This window comes from Heptranchias perlo, chromosome 2, assembly GCF_035084215.1.
Source record: "Heptranchias perlo isolate sHepPer1 chromosome 2, sHepPer1.hap1, whole genome shotgun sequence".
NCBI lineage: Eukaryota > Metazoa > Chordata > Chondrichthyes > Hexanchiformes > Hexanchidae > Heptranchias > Heptranchias perlo.
The window spans coordinates 34,232,627-34,256,883 of record NC_090326.1 but is presented as its reverse complement, the minus strand read 5'-3'; the positions used below and the strand labels follow the sequence as shown (position 1 = coordinate 34,256,883).

Genomic DNA, 24,257 nt, shown 5'->3' with positions numbered 1-24,257 from the left:
GTTTCCCTCACTGCCCTGTGATCAGCTCGCACTTTCAGTAACTTTGTGAGCAAAAATGATTTGAGCTGATGGGTGCAGGGGCAAGTCTAACTAACGTCAGACATCATTAGTTGCCCTCCTACAGCAAAATCTGGCCCATTGTGTCCTTCCCTCAAGGGAGGCTCTGTTATATGAAAAGAAAATTCCAGCTACCACCGCCTGGTGGAACCCGCCGCATCCCTAGCCCCCTTGCCTGATACCCCGTGCCCTCTCTAGCCCTTACCTCTCCCCCACATTCAAAAATTGTCTGGTGCATAATTGGCAGCAAGCAGCCAAGGGCGGAGCAAAGGTTGAAGGATTGGGGAGTTCGAAGTCCAAATTTGGCCGATTTGGCACAGCAAAGCCACGACAGCGTCCTCCAATGCCGGGTTGCTGTTCGCGGCAGACTCAAAACCGCAGCGCAATTGTGATCAGGAAGTTTAAAGGTTAAGTGAGTAAATCATTTGTGTTGCTCCAATTTCGCTACATGTTCGAAAGATCGAACAAATAGGTTAGCAACCTTTCCTTTTAGGGTTCAAATGTAAGTTTGGGCTGAACAAACACACCGGCAACAGATTTCACGTACAAAGATTTATCTTTAATAAATGCTTAACAAACACCGTTCGTAGTTTAAAGTACAATTCCAAAATGTAAGACTCACAACTTATATTGATATTACCCGATTTGGTCCGAGGTGATCAATCTCTGTCCAAACCTCTACGTAGGGTTTCTGTCCCCAGGTCCCTGCTGTCGAATGTTGCTCCTAGGTTCTCGCTGCTATCTGGGGTTTTTCCTCCTGGTTTATACTATCCTATAATCTGTCCCATCTCCTTGATTACACATTTGTTCCCTTTTCCTGAGCCCTGATGATGAGTTTATCCTATTCTACAACCTGTCCCATCTCCTTGATTAGTTTATATCTTACTTCATCCATTGACCCATTGTTTGTTAACTGGTGTCTGTAGTGACCTCACCTGTCTCTGACGAGGTTACCTATGAGCCCTCTGTTTCAGAACATTACTGAACCTCTGCATTATTTATCCACTATCCCTTACACATGGTGACTCCTTCATTTTATTTCAGTTTTACACTACTTCTTCCATTTCCACATTCCTCCCTTTGATCATTATCATTTGACCAAGTGATTTGATCACCATAAAGCTGTTTCCCATCGTCGGGGTGTGTCCTTTGTCCTTTGTAAAGCCTGATACACTTCCATTGATTCCACTCGAACGTTCAGCCTTTTCTCTAGTCTTTTCATGCTTACCCAGGTGATGCATAGGCATATGAACACCAGCATGATCATAATTACAATCAGGTGGGACACGAGTCTCACCCAGGGGCGTATGTTCACATTTTCGCCCCAATTCCAAAGGTCGTCCCACTAAGTATTGATTTTGATTTGTTTAATCTTTTGGTCAATGTCCTGGGTACTCATTTCCACCCTTTTGTAGATTTTCATGAACAAGATCAAGCTTATGTCTAATTTCCGTTATATGTTCCTCCTCTAGCTGGATCTTGATGTCGATTTTTGTGAAATATTTTGTCAAGCGATTCTTCAGGTCTATTGACACATTAAGATTAACAGTTGCATGCCTCTGGATGTTGATAATTTCCTCATTTCCTATTCTCACCGGTATCAGGGGGTGTGTGCAGAAGGTAGGGTTTTGGATAGGGCAGTCCTTATTCCCATAATGGTGACTAGCTTCATTGGTGGTAAAACAATATGTTCCGTCACCCATATAAGCGCTTCGAGTGATAGGTTTGTGAATCGCGTTCTCCATGATCAAGGAGCAATTTATGGCCGTATTTCCCTTAAATCTGTATCGTGCGGTGCGGGTCGGGTAAATTTTGTATGGGCATATTACTGTTCTTTCCGTAGTGGCACATTGTCCCAATGCAGTTCCCACTAGAGTACCGTTCTGCTTCACAGCATATGGCCTCATTCCTGCCACGGCCACCCATACTCCTTTTTGTATAGTGCCTATGGTTTGGACCTCAAATAATGGCATTCCTTCCTGGTGTCCTATCATGGGGACTCCTATCACCATCCCTACAGCAGTACTTCCATGGGGGCCCGTACATTCCTTGTTGAACCATACCCTACTGAGTTTCCGTAGTTCACAGTTCTGACTGTTCCGTCTGTCTGCGGTAATAGTTACATCTGAGTTCTCAGTGAGGATGATACAGCCAAACACCAGACCACAGTACCCCAGAAGGGTGGGTACTGGGATTTCCATGAGTAATAATCAGTTACCTAGAAAGAAAAAGATCAGGGTAGCAATTGCTCTTATTTACAGTTCTATCTTTTCTGATACCCGACGCAACCATTTGGGTCGTCCTGGACTGGGCGGGGGTAGAGGATGGTTTCTAGTCCAGTTGATTAAAGGCGGGGTTCGAGGGGCCACCCTAGGAGATTCCAAAAACAACCTCTGTAATCCCTGGGCAAGGTCTTCAGTCGGATCGTCAGAGTTGGATCCCAATTGATCGGATCCCAATTCAGTGCTGGACCCCGTTTCCCCCTCCGACTCTTCTAGGTCTGAGCCATGTTTGCCGGTTTGAGAGCCCCTGGCGCAGGGAGGCCGGCGGTGGCTGGGCCTTCAGTATTATCCTCCCCCACGTCCAACATGACATGGTGCATATGGAAGGAGCCCATTTTCCCAAAGGGTTTCAACTGATTAATATGGTGCCATTAGTACTTCCCTTGTCCATCCATAATCTTATGCACTGAGGCGCTAGCTTTTTCCATGACACTAAAGGGTCCAGCGTATTTAGGGCTCAAAAAGGTTCCTTCCCTTTGGACCTTGACCATCACTTGATCCCCTATCTTTAATTCCCAAGGATGGGCCTTACCATCAAAGTAGGCCTTGCTCTTTTGATGCCTATTTCCCATGTTTACTGCAGCCGTCATTTTGGCGACCTCCAAGTATTTTACCAAATTGGACATGTATTTCTCGGAGGACAAGGAGGTTTTCTGGATTTCATTTAGGTCTAATCCCATGAAGGCTTCAACACCTCTCATAATTCTTCCAGTCATTAATTCATGTGGTGAATAACCGGTAGATGCGGCTATTGTATTACAGATGGCCATTAATACGTAGGGGAGTGCCCGATTCCAGGAGATGTGATTTTGTTGGACCATTTTCCTTATCATAGTTTTTAGGGTTCTGTTCATTCTCTCCACTATTCCACTGGACTCTGAATGGTGTGCAACGTGGAATTTCTGTTTTACCCCAGCTAACTGCATGACCATTTGCATAACCTTTCCCGTAAAGTGGGTCCCCTGATCTGAATCGATACCTTCCGGCAATCCCCATCGGGAGAACACTTCCTCCATTAGGATTTTTGCGATGGTGGCAGCTGAATTGTTACTAGTTGGAAAGGCCTCAATCCATTTTGAAAACACGTCTACAATTACCAGGATGTATTTCTTTCCTCCTGAGCAAATGGGCAATGGACCTATGTAATCTATCTGGAGTTGAGTCCAAGGGCCCTTTCCTTGTCGAGTGTGTCCCAACTTGGCCTGGTTTTTGTACTTCCCCGGATGATTTTGCACACAGATTAAACAATTCTTGACGTACTTCTCTACCTCTGGTTGTATCCCTGGCCACCAACACACGTCCCTTATTTTGGCCACAGTCCTGTCTGTTCCCTCCCCTCCCATATCATGGAATTGGTAAATCATTTCGGCCCTTTCCATCTTTGGGACGACATATATCCTCTCTTTCAGCACCACACCTTGATGCAAAGTTAGACCTTTTCTATGGTGACTATAGGGGTCAGGATAGGGTTTTCCCAACTGCGTAGCCTTTAAGTCTGGATCTGTACCTTGACTTTCCTTTAGATCTATTACTGTTCTGGAGGATACCTTGACAGCCGAGAGAATTTCTGTTGGTATATTTGTGCTCCCTGGTAGGGGGTCCCATGGGTAGCCGTCGATGGCTCCTTGCTTTGCTGTCTCGTCAGCTAACTGGTTCTCTAGCGGAGTAGTTCTTACATGAGCTTTAACCTTTTTGATTATATACTGCCCTTGGTTCTTGGTGGCTGCGTCAAAGATAACCTTGAGGAGTGGGCCAGTTGTTAGTGGTTTTCCATCTGCCAAAGTAAAACCTCTGGCTTGCCAAATGGGCAAAAAGTCTGTCAAACTGTTGCAGGTGTAACTACTGTCCGAATGGATTACCACCGGTGGAGGAAATGATTCGGGGTGCATTACTACATAGGCAATGGCACTTAATTTGGCTATTTGTGCTCCTTTATGTCCTTCCAATTTTATAGGGGTCTGTTCTGGAACTCTTTTCCCATCCTCAGTCAGAGTTACCACCCCAAATCCGGTACATTGTTGTCCATTAACCACAGTTGATGAACCATCCACATAGACGTGGGTTTCGATTTTCTGGTCACCGTCACCCTCCCTAAATTTTGTCTGAAAGGGGCCATCAAGGTCACTTGATGACAAAATTTTACATTCGTGCAGGTCTCCTGGGTACAGCATGTTCTGCGCTAATTTTTTTAATTTAGGCTGATATTTAATATTGATATCCCTCCCTTGTAGGCGTAATGTCTATCTGGCTATTCGTTGTGAACTGACCAAGCCATCTTTAAGGCTACCATCCATAAACATTTCAATAGGCGTGTGTGTGGTTAGGATAATCAAAGGGTTAAGTCCGACAATTGGAGAGAATTTGTGCACAGCCCAAAACACACTTAGGGTGAGAACGCTAACTCAACAGGGGTCAGAACTCTAGAAGCGTAACCAACAGGCTGGAGCTTCCCAGAGTTTCCTGTAATAATACTGCTGATAGGCCGGCCTCACAAGCGGCGGTCTCCAGATAAAAACTCAGAGACATGTCGGGACTGCGTAGTGAAGGGGTTTGGGTCAAGGCTAATTTTAGCTGGTTAAAGGAATCCGTATGTTGTTGGGACCATTCCCATGCCACTCCCTTCTTTAGTAAGTCATATAAGGGTTTTGCCAGTAAAGAGTAGTCCTCAATGTGGTCCCGGCAATATCCGGTGATCCCTAAAAGGGACCGGAGGGATTTTACATCTATGGGGGTAGGCGACTTGGAGGCGGACCTTTTTCGCTCTTCCGTGACCTCCCTTAGTCCCTCTGTGACTTGCATTCCCAAGTAATGCACTGACCGTTTCGCAATCTGCGCTTTTTTAGGGTTCACCTTTACCCCAATCCTGTGGAGGGTTTTAAATAGTTCCTGTAACAGGACCTTATGTTCCTCCATGGTGTCAGTTTGGAGGAGGATATCGTCCTACCATCCGGCCACACTCGTGTTTGTGGGTGGCAAAAACATTTGAGTTTTGGGTTAAAATATCCTGTATTTCTGGGTCGTCTGTTATGGTAGAAGGAACAAAAGTAAAAGTTTTCATGCAGCATACGCACGCGTCATACGTCCCCGTGGGTATAAACCCATCAACACAAGTTTCGCACATTCTCCAAATACATTGATTGCTGGGTGATAAACTAAATTATGTATTCTCATGAGGTTAATACCAATTATTGCCGATTCCCCCTGCATCTGTGGCACCGACAGGCAGGCATGCTTAAATTTGAAACTTCCCAATTGAATCTCCAATGGCTTAGTGATTGTAGCAGTCTGCCCATGACCGGTGAAGCCGCTAAGGAGAATTTCTTGATGAGTTAAGTCGTTGGGCGAGAGAGGGTGCTGGTTTCCCAGATACGTTCTGGATCCGCCTGTGTCCCATAAAAATGTGGTATCGCGACCTCTTACGACACCTGAGACTATAGGCAGTCCATGATTGTCACATCCTGCCTTGCACACGACCCCGTCATTGTTGGCCCCCGGGCTCGAGTGCCGGTTGCTCATGGAAGGGTACCATTCGCCCGGAGCATCCCACAGCGCCGGACCGGTTACTTTTTGGTGCCTGACACTCCCTTTGCCAATGTCCCATCTTTCCGCAGTTATAACAGGGTCCCCTTAGTGGCCCTTATCCCCTATCTCCCTGGTTTGCTACCGGATACCTTGGAGATCCCTCAGTCCTCCATGCTGGCGGGTCATTTCTATCTGGGCCTGAGCGGAAAGCGTGGATTTTATCTTTTGGTTGGGGAGAGGATTGATTTTGATCATCCTGCCAAGCCCTGATCATACGCCTTAAAATCCAGGCCTCACTATGAGTGTCGTCGGCAGGGTCGAAGAGCTTACGTGCCCTTTTACCGGAATCGGAGGCATGGGAAATGAGGGACTTAAACCAGGTGGCACGAGGACCATCATCCATCATGTCGCGGTTCAATGTTCCCATCAGGTTACAGAAAACCACCCACAAGCGTTCCGCATAAGCGCGGGGGTGTCCTTCGTCACCCTGTTTAAAGTTTGCTAGTTCCATATCGGGATCCTTGCTGTTAACTCCTGCCGCCTCCTTAATGGCGATCCACATTTCAACTATGGTGCCCTGCCCTGTTCTCTGGGTTTGGGGCATGGCCCCGAATATAACGGGCCCCAAACACAAAGTCACTAGTTTCCTCAGCTCTCCCTTATCTAGTCCCTGAGTCTCAGAGGCCTTCCAGAATTCAAAATTAATCTTGCCCTTGAACTTGGGTACGTTTTTGGCAATATCATTCAATTGGGAGAGAGTAAAAGGGGTGGAGTAATTGATGGGTCCGTTGGGCACAGCGTCGACCGCTTGACCGTTGGTCCTTTCCTGTGTCCGAACAGTGACCATAGGGTTCATGGGTAGTGGGGGTGGCGGCTCCTCTGGGGCAGCAAGCCCATCCTGTGGGGCAGTAGGACCTTTATTATTTCTATAGGGTGGCGGGGGATCATACCATGACGGGTCAGGGGGGCCGTAGTCCCCTTCTCCTGATCGGTCCCTCTCATAGTTCTGGGCCGCCTCGGCCAGACTTGAGTAGTCGATACCCTCTCTGCCTCCGTCGGAGAAAGCGCATATTATGCCTCTGTGTGAGGATAATTGTGACTTTAATACTTCTATTTCTTGACGACAGTGGGTATGATCCGTTTTATCGTATTTTTCCCGGTGGTGAGACTGTTGTATGACCTTGACGGATGATTTCAAATCCCGACATTTTTCCTTTAGGGCACAGCGGTCCCTTGTGGACTCGTCTAGTTGCTCCTGCATTCGGTGTAATTTTTAATTACTTGCTTCGACTGCAGTCATACTAGAGGCCATATGGAGAGTGTGCAATCTTTTATCACTACGTAATTCCTCATTTTCATTTTGCAAATTTTTAACCTGATTCCGGAGCTGGTCTAAATCAGACTGCAATTGGTTTTGGGTCTGACCCTGACTGTGTGTTAATGCTCACTCGCTCGCTCATTAATTTGGAGTAACAGGCTGCCATCAGAAAATATTTAAATTATTTTCATTTCGTTTTTCCCTTTTTATTATTGTGCTCAAAGAAGGTCTGACCTCCTTTGAAACTTGGACCAGCGATTGTCACCGCCCAGTCCTTATATTTTCCTACCATTAACTGGTTAAACTGTTCTTCCCAATCCTGGGAGGTCTCCCCTTTAGACACGTCATGTTCCACCATAGTTACTGCTTTAAAACCTTATCTGACTCTAACAGATATTCCTTATCTGACTCTAACAGATATGCCTTATCCGACTCTAACATATATTCCTTATCCGACTCTAACAGATATTGTCTGTCGCTTGTTTAGCCCCTTACTGTGGTATATTTTGTCCAAACCAAAGTTCTAATGTCCCATCTGGGTCACCAATTGTTGCTCCGATTTCGCTGGATGTTCGAAAGATCGAACAAATAGGTTAGCAACCTTTCCTTTTAGGGTTCAAATGTAAGTTTGGGCTGAACAAACACACCGGCAACAGATTTCACGTACAAAGATTTATCTTTAATAAATGCTTAACAAACACCGTTCGTAGTTTGAAGTACAATTCCAAAATGTAAGACTCACAACTTATATTGATATTACCCGATTTGGTCCGAGGTGATCAATCTCTGTCCAAACCTCTACGTAGGGTTTCTGTCCCCAGGTCCCTGCTGTCGAGTGTTGCTCCTAGGTTCTCGCTGCTATCTGGGGTTTTTCCTCCTGGTTTATACTATCCTATAATCTGTCCCATCTCCTTGATTACACATTTGTTCCCTTTTCCTGAGTCCTGATGATGAGTTTATCCTATTCTACAACCTGTCCCATCTCCTTGATTAGTTTATATCTTACTTCATCCATTGACCCATTGTTTGTTAACTGGTGTCTGTAGTGACCTCACCCGTGTCTGACGAGGTTACCTATGAGCCCTCTGTTTCAGAACATTACTGAACCTCTGCATTATTTATCCACTATCCCTTACACATGGTGACTCCTTCATTTTATTTCAGTTTTACACTACTTCTTCCATTTCCACAATTTGCAATCAGCTTTGTCCAAGTACTGACATACAATGTTGGCCGACCTCCCTGTCATTGAACACTATACTGTCTTCACCACTGCCAGCAGCCCTTCACTGACTGCTGGGCATGATTTTAGCATGGCGGCGGAAAGTCAACGGGTGAGTGGATTTGTGCGTGGGGAACCCAGAGGCAAAGTGAGTGCGTTTAAATCTGTGATTGTATCTGAATTGCAGGCAATTACCTTTGCTTCCGAGTTTCGCATCTCCAAACTGCGCAGCGGGCCTACTGAACAGCCGAATGATGCAATTTAAAGCCCACTATTTAAAGGGCCGTTCCAAGAATGGATTTTGAAGGAGAAATGGAGTCCAGGAGAACAAAGGCTACCCGAAGATTTAATAATGCCTCTCTGGGTGTACTGCTGGCTGCAGTGAGAGCCAGGAGGGAGGTAATGTTTCCAATGGATGGCAGGAGGAAAACTGATTGTGTAACCAAAAATGCTTGGCTGGAGGTGGCAGAAGAGGTGAGCAGCAGGAGCACGGTGCCTAGGTCTTGGGTTCAGTGCAGGAAGTGTTTTAATGACCTAACCAGGTTAGAAAAGTGAGTACAGTTGCTGATTTACTCACATCCTGCGTTGTTCAACACCCTCCCTGCACCCCCCCCCCGTCACTCTGTGTTGACTCACCTATCCTATCACATCACTCCTCACACCCACTTAAGTGTCAGCAGCAGTCACCATCCTTCAGTTTCTATGCACTTCCTCAACTGCCCATTTATTCACCCACCACGGCCACTCACCCCAATCCTTATGCAACGTGATGTATCTGTCTGATCGGCACCCTCTGATGCATCTCTTTCAAGGGCAGCCTCACCCAAAGCAATGCATCCATCGATTGACCACATCACCTTCAGTCACTCACAGGTCTGTTCTTTCTCCCCTTGCAGGAGGAGACATGCAAAACGTAAGGGAGAGGAGCAGAACTGGAGATGGCCCACCGCACAGTGGAGGTGACAGATGTAGAGGAGGTAAATGGAAATAAGTCAGAACTTCACATGCCTATCCATCGGAGATGGAGAGACAGGCAACCCGCAGATGGCTGGTGACAGAACTGTAACATCTTTCACACACATGGTGAATTGATTTTATCAATTACGTAACTGTGCCAGACCTCAGTATGGTCATTGGAAAGATTGTCACTTTTGCGATGTATCGTTAATATCACTTTCTGTTGTCTTCCAGGGCCTTCATGCCTTCACGAGGAATCAGCAGAAATAAAAGAAAGCGATTCCTCAGAGGAGCTCATTGTGGAGCACGGGCAGACACTGCTGGCAGGGGCAGTTGTGGAGAGTCCGTGTCGGGTGGGGGGGGGAGGGGGGGGGGGCGCACTCCTCTCCAAGCTCTGCTCAGCTGGTCTTGGATGCTGAACCCCGGGGACCATCGTTGAGATTGAAAATGATAGCAGTGCAGCAGCAACTTGGTGAGATAATGGAAAAAGTGCCATGTTCACTCTCCATTATAGCGGAGAGGATGGAGGAGTCCAAATCCAACAGTGGTCGACTGGTGCCACAGGCAAGTGCGAGAATGTCTACGATGGAGAGAATGGCAGCCTCCATGGAGCTTCAAGCAAGGCTCTCAAATAAGTCCAATCAGATCATGACAACGGCTGTGCGGACTCTGGATGCCAATATGTCTACCGCCTTAAATAGGCGGTCAGATACTTTAGTCATGGCCGTACAACGCGGCACATCTGCTCACTAACCTACTGGCCAGCAAAGTAGTGGGAGCCATGTGGTCCTGGCCCAGGAGAGGGATGATGGTGAAAGGGGAAATGGAAGTGGTGACTCCACTCAAAGTGCTCCCACGTCTCACCCGATGGTCCCCCCCCCCCCCACCGCCCCCGTCAACCAATACTCGCATTGCTGCCTCCACTCCCAATGTCTGAGTCTGCCCCTGCGCAGGTTCAGGTGGAACAGTCTTTGGTGGGGCCCTCACGAGCTCCAAACCCCAAAGGTTGTAGGCCGAGGACATCTCAGCAGTCAGGGCAGGGATCTGAGCAATCTGCCACTACCTCTGCCGAAGCCACAGAGGATGCACCACGTAGAAGTAGTAGAAAGAGAAAGGCTAAGCAATTGTAATTCACCAAGGGCGTGCACAAGGGGGTTTGACGAGCTGTCATGTTGTTAATTTATATAATTTGTTGTTATGGCACATTAAATTTAACCGTTATCACCACTACTGCCACGTCTTGGCCATTATTGAGTCTATTTTGTGAATTTGCCCTTTCATGTGCTTCATCATGAATGCCAAGACATGATGCCACCCATTGGGTGCGTGTGCAATGGGTGTATATGTGGTTGGAGGACTGTTTTGTACAAATGGAGCGAGTGGGGTTGGTGGTGGTGGTTGTTCCAGGCGGCCTGAGTAGTTCAAAGTCTTCAATTTGTACATCTCATTATGAGAACCTGTTAGAGATGAGGGAATCTCTGGCATCACGGGCAGCTATGTGTGCGGCTGCTCTGGCGATGAGTTCCCCATTTTAATTTTCCTCCTCCTCAGACGTACTGTGGAATAGATTCATTGCACCCCCCCCCCCCCATCCTGATCTTGTCAGTTTGAGGGGCTCCAAAATGTAGGTAAATTTGTCTGAACACTAGAATTCTCAGTCTCAACAGAGAAATCTCAGTCCAAACACAGAGAACTCCCAGCCAAACGTTTTGTCTGAGAGAACTGAGTATCCAGCTGCAATATCTCACCTTTTATTGAGACGTGACAATCATTGGTTTAAAGGGTCAAATGAGCTTCGGCTGCAACTCGCCTCTGTTTCAATGGCATATTGCAGAAGCCACAGGAGACAACTTTCATGAGTACTTAAATCCATTTCTGTTGCAGAATCCACAAAAAGTTAAGTATCTAAAGTATTTCAACTACCTGAATTGGCCCTTTAAATATCGGCCCGCCGGCATCAAGTGGGGGCGGGACTTTCGGGTTTCTGATGCGCGCACATCCAAACACTCCTGGGTTAAACTCGGAAGTGGACGCGTTGGAACCAGGTTACGGTCCCGCTCCAAGAAAATGCTACTTTAATCTCCCACCCGTCCCCAACCCACCCGTTCTTGCGGGTTAGAATTACCCCCCTGGTAATCTGAAAACCCAGCCCTGGTATTCCTGGCGCATTGTGAGAAAATTACATGAATCAGCTGATCTCGTTTTATTTGGCCAGATCTGCTCCGTTGTGTACCGTGGCGTGGGGCACATTATCAGGTCAGGTATCTCCTGTAAATAGTCCATTAATAGATAAAGTGATAGACATGATGTATGAAATACAATTGGTAGATCATAGGGTCAACTTTACGAGTCCGCGTTGTCTTGCTAGCCAGCAAATGAGAAGTTCAGGCTCACAATTCCAGCGATTTTCCTACCATTAAAATAAATGGTTGGAAAAATGTCGGGCAGTGCATGCCCAAATTTCTGATTTGCACTACCAGCTGGTAGCACAAACTCATTAAATTACCACCATGTGCATTGTCTATGAAGACATAAGCATGCACCAGCAAACTAACAATTCCCATAGTGTTCATTGTGGAAGTGGCATTTGTGGACTTATCAGATATACTCAACTGTGCGTCTTCACTTCTACAGAAAGATGGAAAAAAGTGCAGGAGACTCAGAAAGCAATCTTCAAAGTTGCTCTGCCCAAGTATAAAATCAATCATTTCATATCCTGTGGATACTCTGCAAGTTTTAAATTCAGCAGATTAAATGTGTCAAATGGATTTTTGAATTAAAGCTTCCAATCGAGTCGTTTTTAAATCATACCATAACCTGGGTGGGGGATGGGGGGCAGTGGGGGGGTACGCAGAGCGGACTTCCAGCAGGCCTGGGGGCAGGGTGATCACTAAATGTGCCCGATGCCGTCAATTTGAGGCCCGGATTATTTTAACTCCTGGCCAAGGAGGTTGTATTCACTGCCGTCAGATTGGTCTATGATACTGCTGGAAAGTAGAGAATCTCAGCAATGAGTCGCAAGGCTGCCGCCAGGATCCCTGATGCCTCCCTGGAGGTCCTAGTGGAAGAGGTGAGAGAAAGGAGGGGCGTTCTGCCTCCCAGAGTGGAAAGAAGTTTGGAAAGACCTACATACACTAGGCCTGCAGAGAGGTGGCAGAGATGGTCAGTTCCAGAAGCATCATCCCTCAGGATCTGGATTTAATGTAGGAAGGGCTTCACTGACAAATGCAGTAAGAATGAGTACAAATCTCTATTTCTCCATCTCTCAAAAACATCTGGCAACAGTCCTTCCCCCCACCGCCCACCCAGCAATTCCCTCCCCTCAATCACATCCTTCACTCCAATCACAAGGACACACTCCACCATCTCTCATTCTCATTCCAAACACACTCTCACCTCTTCTGTGCCCCATTCACAGCAGCTACTAACAGCATTCTGTTCTCACATGCTAGCAATTGCAGAAACGGGAACTCTTCTCATGACTCTTTCCTCGCTTCACACTCCAGCCACTTGCTTTCCATTCAACGCAACCCCAACCTGCTTGTCCCTCTCAGCACATGCACTACATGCAGAAGCCCCACACCTGTGCACTTTGCTTCTCAGAGGCCAGTCACTAACTCTCACCCTCTCTTTCTGCAGGACAAATGCACCCAACACAAGGGAGAGGAATAAGCCCTTCAAGAGCAATGTGCATTGGAGATGTTGCGGCTGGTGGCTTATCTGAGTAGGGTTTTTTCCCATTGCTTGTACCTCTTCATGTACCTCAAAAAATTGTACATTCAGCCAGCTTGACAACTTCAAGTTGTATTGTGAACCCCCTCACCTGCTACTGTCCATTCTGTCCCTGCTAAGCTAACTCATGCCCCTTTTCTCGTTCCTCTAGGTCCTTCTCAACATCAAGACCCTGAAGAAGACAAGTTGGAGGAGCACAATCCTCCTGAGGATGCACCCCCATCATGCACCCCATTCCTCCTAAACACCAGCAAAGAGATTGGCAGACTGGATGGGTTAGTCAGTGAGTTAGAGGGGTCTGCATTTGGTGAAGCACACAGCACGGGTGAGCAGGAGCAGGTAGTGGTGCCAGGGGCAGCTCAGGAGACAGCTCACCGGAGGGTGAGGTCGTCCGAGCTCTGCTGAGCAGGACAGAGATGATGACTTCAGGGGCCCAGCCTGGAAAAGAAAACTGATTGCGTCGCACAAGAAATTATACGAGGTATCAGATGGCCTGGCACGGAGTTTCCCCACCGTGACTGAAAGTATGGAGGAGTCCGCTTCCAGCTGGTCGCAAAGCATTAGCACTCTGCAGTCTACTTTGGAGCATGTGGCCACCTCTAGGGACGCTGCGGCCAGGCCTTCAAAGCAGGAGTCTGTGCTACCACCCTTTGTCGCTTTGATGGAAGCTTCAACGACTTTGGGCTCTCATGTGTGCTCCACCTTGGAGAGACTGGTGGACCATTAGATAAAGGTTTTCAAGGCGTCATTCATGTACTACACTCTGCTCTCATGCAAATCAGTGGGAGTGGGAGTGGCGTATTGGGAGCGGCACAAGTTGCCCTCCCTCAGGATGTCAGCACATCTGTTCCCTCTCCATCCCCTCAACCGATACCAGCCGTGGTGCCAAGAAGTCAGCTAGGCCAGACTGCCCCAGCAGCAGCCAAAGTGGCACAGTCCACAGCCGGGCCCTCACAGGCATAAGCTCCCAGAAGTCCCCCTAACCTCAGAAGAGCACTCCTAGTCCCATACACTTTGTGACATTTTTTCTATTTCCCACACCAACCATTCTTATGCCTGTCTGAGGTACATTGCCAACTAGTGCCAAATTAGGGGCAATTTTGTGCTGTAGGCCCATGCCCACTAAGATTTAAACTGCCCAAACTTGTTTCACATCAGACTCTTACAGACAGCAGACAGACAAGGCTTTGATCCCATTTGAACTCAGACCCTAGAATTAAAAGGACACTGCCTAACATACTGCACCACCCAGTTATACGATTTCAATAACTTTAATGACTTTCATGTTATCATTTCTGTAAAGTGGCACAGCTTCCAATAATAGCAGCATGGTGCTTGTTTAATTCAAAATGATAAATATTTCAGAGTTATTAGAAGCCTCTTTCTGTTTTTGGGAGGAGGAAATTCTTAATGGCCCAGAAATTGCTGGAAAAATAGTGGCAAGTTCACGACGCACGTCATTATTAGTTCGCAAAAACTCCAGCAGTGTGTGGCGAAGAAGATTGATACGCCATGAGTTCCGATTCTCTGCAAATCTCTGGACGATTTGCGCTGCTCCGCCATTAGCCTCGACAAAACCACAACTTCTCCATGAGCCTCCCCAGCTAAATTAATGGCATGTCACGAAATTGCTGGATTTACGCCGTTAATTAATCTCACCACAGCCATTTAGACTGGCTTCTCATTCTTTATGAGAAGCCAGTCAGAGAATGCCATTTGAGAATGTGATTCAAATGTGTGTATTCCAGCACTCAGTGTAGATGCTGTCTGTCCTGGGAGCAATTCTTCTCAAAGTAAAAGCTTTGTAAGGTCTCTTGTGACACACGAAGGCCACCATGTTATACTGAATTTTCAGGCCATACAATAAATGATTCCCTGCAGTGGCAACTCTCTTGACCTTGTCAACCCCACTGTAAATTTAGTAGTTGTTTTCAGTGGGCTCTTGCAAAGTAAACAGAAAGTAGCTCATTAGTTCTCCCAGGCTATCCTTAGTTTTTTCATCCTCAGGTAAGTTTTGCAATTTATATAATTTAAACCTTACACAGTTGTGCGTCTGGTGGAGCCTCTCAAACCAGGCCTGACTAGCGGCATAATGTTAACCTAAGCCACCCGGAGAGAAACTGGTGGGATGGGACTGACCACCCGTTTTCCACCCCTCCTGCTTTTACGTTCCGTTGACTTTAATAGAAAGTAAAATCAGGCAAGGTATAAAACGGGCAGCCAATCCGATCCCATCAGTTTCCTGCTGGGCGGGTTAGGTTAACATTATCCCTTCTATATTTTATTGAATCTGATATTGACATGGTGCATGGCCTGTTATGTTGAATGCTAACCCGTTTCTGTGTTTTAATAACCCCCTCCTTTTGTTTACCTCAGTTGTGTCCAGCTGAACTTGGTAATGAAAGTATGTCAGTCTGTGGCTTGAAAAGTCAGCCTGTGAAGCCGTCAACTTCATTACATGACAGTAATTTACTGGGTACATTTTCTCTTCCAGTTTTCTCCCTTTTCCTTTTCTTCTCTGCTGAAGGTGATCATTCATACTAAGGTTTTTTTCTCATGGGTCCCAGCACCTTGTTCCAGTGACTATGCCTCATGTTTCAGCTTAGATATGTTATTGAATCACGAGGAACATCAAAGCCAAGCCTAATCATGTCCACACACACACACACACACATATATACATATGCGCACACACACATATACATGCGCGCACGGTCACACACACATATACATGCACACACACGTACATGCACACACACGCACACGTACACATATATATGCACGCACTGGGGTAGAAATCCATTTTGGGTGATAGTTCAAAACGGACTGTATTGCCTGGGCGGCCTGTTACACTTCTCGCCCGATACTTGGATCAATTGAAGTCAATGTTACTGAATATCGGGTTGGGCTTATAACTGGCAGCTGATACGATATTGCCCTTTTTGCACGATCGTCCAAGAACGAATTTCTACCTCATACTTTCCAGTGGGAATCATAGCAATCAGGAGCTGATTTTATTATCCCCACCAGCCCAGGGACATAGAGGCCAATTGTAATGTCCCTATCACCAACCTGGTTGGGATGAGTGAATTCAGCACCAATTGGAGTTTGAAGATCTGTTTGGCTTTGGTGCCACACCAGGCAGTGAACCACTCGGGAGGCCGGGTTACTGATTCACTCTGTCAGTGGGACTGCTGTGTACGGACGAAGCGAAGCAGCTTCATTCACTGCACCACCCAGGCCCCTGAAAGAAAGGAAAAAGTTCAGGGAAACAGATGGAGAAAGAAAGAAAATCTAAGGCAGTAAACAATAAAAAGAGAAGCAGAAAGTGAGAAAAAAAATGATAGAAAGTGAAAAAGAGGTTGATAAACAAGAATGAGAATTAAATGAATGAAAAATGACAGAAAAAGACACATTGAGACAGAATAGATGAAGAGAAAAGATGAGGGATGGGTGCTAAAAGAAAGAGACAAGAGTAGAAATGGGAAGTACAAAGACAGGCTTTGCTATATGCTGGCAATCGTCCAGCTTGTTAAGGAGAGAGTAACTGGAACCTGCTGAGACAAGCCTCACTACCACCAGCATAAAACCAGCTTACTTTACACAGAGTAAATGGCCCTGCAATGGGCTGGCACTCATCCAGCTTGCTTTTAATTAAAGTAAGGATGTTGCTGGATCAATAAGAAAATCTTTTAACATTTTTTTTATTATTGGGAAAACACTTGAAATGTTATCAGATGGTGTGAACTGCAATGTGCATTAACCTCCCCCAGCGGCCCACCCCATATCCGCTGTACAACACAGAAAAAGGAAAATTGAAAATGGATTCTCTGCTGCTGCTAATTTCTGGGTAGCACTACAGTATAAAGAATACATGAGAGGGGGTCTGAAAAGTTGCATTGTATCTTTTATCTGATGCCTTACCTTCAAAAAAAAATCTTGAATGACGAAGCAAAATGGAATGCATTGTAAAGGCCATGTTAATGGTGGGAAAATACTGAGTAATGAATGTTAAAATTGAATGTTTCATAACTTCCAGCCCCTGAATTTAGGAGAGTTTGTAAGAGTATTAGCGAAATAGGATGAGAGGGCTGATCCCAAAATCCAGTGCTCACATTTGAGGAAATGACGTGAATTCTAGGAGACAGAAGCATCGCAACACAGAGGCAAAATAATTCATCAGCTGTGGTCTTTAAATTGCAGCTTGTTAAGAAGGAGTATTGTCCCCCAGCTGTTAACCTATGACCTCCACCCCTGCTACATTTGACCCCCACCCCAGCAACTTTTGACCCATATCCCTTGAAGCCTTTAGGATTTCATAAATACTTTGTCACATTAACATTATTAAAGAGCGATATATTATATTTTCCAAAAATATGTATAAATGTAGCAAACTCAATTTTAAATGCTTGTCCAAATATAAAATTCCATTAACATACGTCAGGAAATGTATTGGCCTCTGTAACATAATACAGAGTCAAGGACAAGAAAAGGCCATTCAGCCCATTGAGCTAGTCCCTCTAGTGTTTACACTCATCCAGTCCAGTGTCCAACTTCACCTTGAACTCCATTAAAAAATATATCACCCTGTGAGTAAAGATTTTTTTCTCTAACATGTTGTAGGTTTGTTTTCACTTAGTCTTATGGCCTCTTGTATAACTCCCTGACTGAACTTAAAGTAATATTCTGAGTTCCCCTTATCTCCCCCATTGAATATTTTATATTCCTCACTGAAATCCCTTAACCTACTTCTTTCCGGCCTGTAGAACTGAAACTGCCCTAACCTTTCCTCTTAGCTCATCCCGTTTACTCAGGATCATTTTGTTGCTCTTCTCTTTCCAATATATGTATGTCCCTTTTGAAAGTGCAGCAATCAGAACTGCACTTAGTTGTTATTAAATCAATTAAGTTAAAAGCACATCACAGGTTTCTGTTCTCAACACCTTGGTGGGAATGACAGTGTAAGAAAAGAGCCCAATTTTTATCTTATTATGCCAAGCAAAATACTTTCAGGCTATTGGTGTTTCATATTTAAAATGAAATAAAATGTCTTTGTGCCAGCAGCAGTGGAAATGCATTCTAATTGTCAGGACAGTGGCGATATTTGGAATCCTGGATAACAGCGCTGGCAGGGGCAGCTCATTTCACAGTAAATTGATAATTAACTCTCTGTACTTGTATCCTGATGAAGAATTTCTGCATGATCTGTTATTTCAGAAGCTGGTTTCTGAAAATTAGAAGCACAACGTTACTGCCTTCTCTCTCCCACTACTGGAAAAATATGACCACTGGCATTCAGAATAGACAAGTCTCTCCTGCTTCCATGACCTCATTAATGCAGCAGGTTTATTGGATACCTTAGTGTAGTGCTTATAGTACTGGACTAACAACCCAAAGGTTATGAGTTAAAATCTCACCGTACAAAGTTGTGAAATTGAATTCAATAAATCTGGTCATTTGTGGACTAGTATCAGAAAAAATGGTGATGAAAGATGTGAAAACCCAATTAGTTCATGCAAGTGCTTCAGGGAAGGTAACCTGCCATTCCTATCTGATCTGGCCTACCCTATGTGTCACTCCAGCCATGGTCTACATGATTGACTCTTAACGCCCTCTGAAGTGGCCCAGCAAGCCATTCAGTTGTAGCATCCTGACAGCAAATTTTAAAAAAATTACCAGTTCAGAGCCTCTCCAATGATGGGAGAAGAGTTGCGGTAAAACTAGTATGAAAAGAAAACTATATTTTTTGCCCTGAAGCATCTCCCACCTCTAGAGAAGTTCTGTAGTACCGAATGGCGACAGGCAGTGGGCAGCTCCTGGCTAGCCAAGCCTGTCGATGGTCATGAGCTTCTCATAAATGTTCCCTGCAATACAATAGTCTAACTCACAATCAGCTCCCATACTATGATACACTTAGTCTGCATCAGTTTTGAAATAGCAATCTGCTGCTACAGAGTGGGAAGATTCTGGTTCCCAACTGTGATGTCCTATACAGTGAGTTACCAATCTCAACTCTGCCAGATTGTGTGTGTGAGTTAATGCTTGCACCAGGTCAGCTTAAAATCACATGCAATAAATGAAGTTTCTTCATCCATACATACCTTTGAATATTAATGTTGTTTCAAGATCTCTTTATTGACATCTTGGTACCATTTCCTATGTCAGCAATTGTAGTGTCTCTGAGTATGATTGTCAACATTGGCACTTCTTTGTGAAAGCATGGACAGATTTGCACCATGGTCCACACCTATTAGGAATTGGGTCGAGACTGCCCAAAGGTATTTCACACAGACCCTTACAGAGATAGAGGAGAATTTCATCCTATCAGCTTGGGTTGCACTCGATGCCAGAACCCAAAATGAAAGGATAATGTTCTAACCTAGTGCCCCTTCCAACCATAACAACACAGAAAACTCATGTGGCATGCCCAGATACTTTAGTTTCTGTCCTCTGTCCTGTGTTTACAGGGTAACGTAAGGAACACCTCTGGTTTTAGCCAGTCAGTAGCTTAACTACACAGACAAGGGAGATCCCAGGTTTGATCCCCAGTCTGTGCTCAGCTGATCTTAATAGAGGCAGCTATAGGGATGCTACAATTGGCACCAGTGTGCCTGGATTGGGAAACAAAAAATCAACTGGGGTTTTTTCTGATTTTTATCCAGTGACCCTGATGGAAGTGTGGAAGTGTGCATGTTTGTTGACGACAGGATCAGGCTTGGTTGTGAGGTTCCCTGTGATCAAGTAACTTGCTGATACCATCAAGTTTCACACATAAATGATGACCAATTGGGCAATGTACCAGACACTGACCAATATCCATGTGACTGTACCTGAGTAAGAAGTCAGAGAAAAGAGGGAGAGGTGGAGAATATTGGAGAGAAAACAAACCTGTGTGGTAACCACAGGATGACTGAAATGTTACTCTACCCTGGGTTGTGAGGACACATTATTATCACTATTTTGTTGTACAAATCCTTTTGCGTTAGCAGGGATGCTTTATTTGTTATATGATGAATATCTCATTCCCATTTAGCCTTCTTTGATGCTTTTAGTTTCCATTTTGCATGCTGGTTTATATAATGTGACCATGTAGGGCAAGTATAATTCTGAACCCACAAGCACCAAATACATTGGGAAGATCAAATTATGAGCCCTACAATGTGGCAAAGTAGGAGACTAAGTTGAAATCTAAATATGTAACAGATGCGTCAGCTCCAGTGTATCAAAACGTAGGGAAAGCAAATTGAGACTTATCTTTGTGTCTAGTGTTAATGTATGACACTTACAGGCTCATTGGAACCATTCTGCACGTACCAGTTCATTCATATTAATTAAGGCCCCATTCACTAAACAACATGAATAAAGTTGAAATCCCTTTAACTCTTAGCCTACCAGAGATATCAAGAACTGAACAACAATTTTTCACTTGTTCTATTCAATAAGAGATTACCTCCTGCCACCTTTGCAACTTTGCCTATTTACGTCGCTACCTGATCCCGACTCCACTGAAACCTTCATCCATGCCTTTGTCAACTCGAGACTTGATTTCTCTAATGCTCTCCTTACTGAGTTCCAGCACTCTACCTTACATAAACTCCAATTTGTCCAGAACTCTGATGCTTGTATCTTATCCTGCACTAAATCTTCCTAAAAGCCTTAAAACCCACATCTTTGACCGTGCATTTACTCACCTGCCCTAGCTTCTTTCCTACCACCACAACAACAACAACTTGCCTTTATATAGTGCCTTTAACGTAGTAAAACATCCCAAGGAAGTTCACAGGAGCGATTATCAAACAAAATTTGACATCGAGCCACATAAGGAGATATTAGGACAGGTGGCCAAATGCTTGGTCAAAGAGCTACCTGTTTGGGCTCTCTGATGAAGCACCATGGAGCATTTCGATATGTGAACGGTGCTGTGAAAGATGCTACAAAAGTACAGTTTGTTATATTTAAGATGTAATCCTCACTAACATTACAATGAGTTGAAAATTGGTCCTCGTTGTGCATGTTTTCCAAATGGAAAACGAGGGCACAAATGACCAATTTCACAGGGCTTTATCCTGTGCCCATAAGGACATCTGAAAAATGTCCAAATCCTAATGGCTGTTTCAGGCCCCCTCTGAGAAATTGGGCTGTCCTGAGCAGGCGTGGATGTGGCCTAGCAAGCTGGGGTGAAAATTGGTTATGGCCCGTCACCAAAAGGGTAGGCAATATTATTTTTTAAGTTTGATGTGGAGCCAGATGGAGCAGGAATCCCAAGGGCCGCTGCTGACCAACAATCGGCCTGCCTCCAGTTGTCCTCTTCCCCCTTTCTTCCACCACTTACCTGAGGGCCGCTGCTGGCAAGACAAGCAGCACGAAATTCACCTTCCTCAAATAAGCGAGATGCCTCTGGAAGCGTGACAGGTGCTGGCAGCTTGCCCAAATTATTGAAATGAGACCCAAGGCCTAATTTCGAGCCAGCTCTGGCCCTCCAGGGTGGGGCGCATGCTCCATGCTCGCCATTGGTTACGGACCCGAAAATGAGCCATAACCAATCTTCACCCCAATATCATGTAATGTTAAAATAAAATTACAACTGCAGAGGATTCACTGTCTGTGCTCAGGGTGCCACAATATCATCCAGTTCAGAATTATGGATTACATATTTTTATCCCTATGCTACCAAACTACACATCACAAGAAGTCCTTTCTTTGAATGGTCTTATCACTGTATGGTAAGTTTCAATCCTGACCTTTTAAAAATGTTACTGCTGACTGCTTCAGTGGCCTTTTGTGCCATAATTATATATTGCACACTCTGGTCTGAAGGTTTTTATTGGTCTAACTGCTTCCATCCCTCAGTGCTTTATATGCCTGGGGACTGCAGTAGCATTTTGCAATACAACGAAACACACCATATAATTATAGTTCTGGCTGTCTATAAGTGTAAATATTTGATGTCAGTTAAGTAATAATTAGGACTCCCCCAATAGATCAGTTGGCAAAGGCATTACATAAATGAGTCACGCAGACTAAAAGATGCCAACTTCGACTCCTGATCTGTGCCAAGTTAGCTGATATCAGTTGGATTGATAGTCGATATACTGTAATTAGCCTCAGTACTGCTGGGCTGGGGGGGGCGGGTGCAATAATCAGTCAGGGATCCTGCTCCTGATTGTTATCCAATGGAAAGAAAGAAAGACTTGCATTTATAAAGCACCTTTCATGACCTCAGGATGCTTTAAAGCCAATCAAGTACTTTTGAAGTGTAGTCAATGTTGCAATATAGAAAACACGGCAGCCTATTTGCACACAGCTAAGTCCCACAAACACCAAATGATAATAACCTGTTTAAGTGATATGGTTGATGGATAAATATTGCACAGGACTCGGAGGAGAATTCCCTTTCCATGGGATCTTTTACATCCACCTGAGAGGGCAGATGGGGCCTTGGTTTAAGGTCTCATCTGAAAGACAGCACCTGCGACAATGCAGCACTCCTTCAGTACTGCACAGGCATATCAGCCTAGAATTTGTGCTCAAGTCTCTGGAGTGAGGACTATGAACCCACAACCTTCATGACTTAAAGGCGAGAGTGCTACCACTGAGCCACGGCTGACACTGTGCTTGTGTGGACATCAGGTGAGGGCAGGGTCGTGTTTGACCGGCGCAGTGTCCCCACAGTCAAACAGCCTCTCTGCACTCGCTGTGAAGGCTCACAGATGAATAATAGTGATGTGGGCGATGTTCTGGATCGCAACTGCTGCCTGTGGTGTTGTACCCCAACAGGAATTCACATCTTCAGGAGAGGGGGAACAGTCCAATGTGGTGCTCCAGTATGCTGCCAAATCCCACAGCAACATTTCATTCCACCCTGGCCACCTGTGTTTACTGAAGAGCTTTCAAAATGTCATCAACCTTCATCTGTTATGAATTTGTGTCTGAGATTCATATTTATTCACTCAGAAGAAAAAAAGAATGAAAACTGTTTCGGTCTTTGCTGCGCTGCACCTGCTCTCTGATTTCCTCATTTAGAGAGCTCCACCTGAAAGAGAAACTGTCAGTTTGCAGAAATTGGAAAAGGAGCTCTCCTCAGTTCAGGTTGATGTCATATTGGAGCCATTTGACTCAAACCTGCACAAACGCTTATGGTGCAGACAGGATTAATAACTTTTCTTTGGAAATTCAACTTTTCTTGCTATGTTGTAAGCCTAGCTGGCATTTTCTGCATCCAGCACTTTTACAGTGAACTCATTTATGGAAAAGAAAATTGCCTCTTATTGTGCTGTGTATGCTAGCTCCTCTTGTTTGCCTTGTTACAGTTTAGTGTAACTTGTGGGGGAGATTTTCCTCTCCTTTACGCCCAGGGAATACAGAGACCCGTTAACCTGGGTCCTTGCCCCTTTTGCATTGCCCTGGGATATCCAGGGCTTCCCCTGAATGAAGTGGAGTAGCTGAACCTTCAGCAGGTGCAAGCAGGGTGAGCCCGTGCAAATGAGGTCGTGGGGGCTAACACGCCTTCCCGCACATTTTCCTCTCTCTTCATCAGTCGGGCGCCCACTAAAAAGCGCATCCAGAAGAAGGTATCAAGCATTGCGCTGACCCCCACTCAGATTGGAGGAGACCCTGGATGGCATTTGTTGGACCCCACCTGAAAGTACCTCCTTTTGCATGTTCACGATTAAGATCTTCAACGCTGGAAGCCTTCTGGCTGCTGTTTTTGGCCATGTTATGGAGCCAATTTTGAAAGCAGCCATTGTGCCATTAGTTAGTATATTTTCAGATTCAATTACTTCTCTCGGATTCCTGTCGCAAAGGATTTTTTGGTTGCTGCTTGTTTTCTTTTTTTAAAATTCATTCTCGGGATATGGGCAACGCTGGGAAAGCCGACATTTATTGCCCATCCCTAGTTGTCCTTGAGAAGTTGGTGGTGAGCCAGGCACTTCCTACAATGCTGGTCCCCATACCCCCGACGCTATGCTGACGGACATAGTGGCGGGGTTTCAGCAACTGGGTGCCCATTTTCTGCCACCAGCCACCTGACTTACAACAGGCGGGGCAGGCGGCTGGAGATTGGGGTTGGAATGTGGGGGGGGGGGGGGTGTCGGCCAATTGCGGCAGTGAGGGGAGTCCACAATCGGCAGAAGGGAGGCCAAAGGTTTGCTTGACGGGGGAAGCA

The 24,257-nt window shown here is 45.5% G+C and overlaps 1 long non-coding RNA gene across 1 annotated transcript in view; it reads right to left on the bottom strand.

The window, feature by feature from the left end:
* Positions 1 to 603: 603 nt before the first annotated feature.
* LOC137336855 (uncharacterized) overlaps positions 604 to 24,257 on the bottom strand; it is a 202,253-nt gene continuing 178,599 nt past the window's right edge. Inside the window, exon 4 of the long non-coding RNA XR_010966598.1 lies at positions 604 to 2,275. This is a non-coding gene — a long non-coding RNA (uncharacterized lncRNA). The remainder of the gene's footprint in view (positions 2,276 to 24,257) is intronic.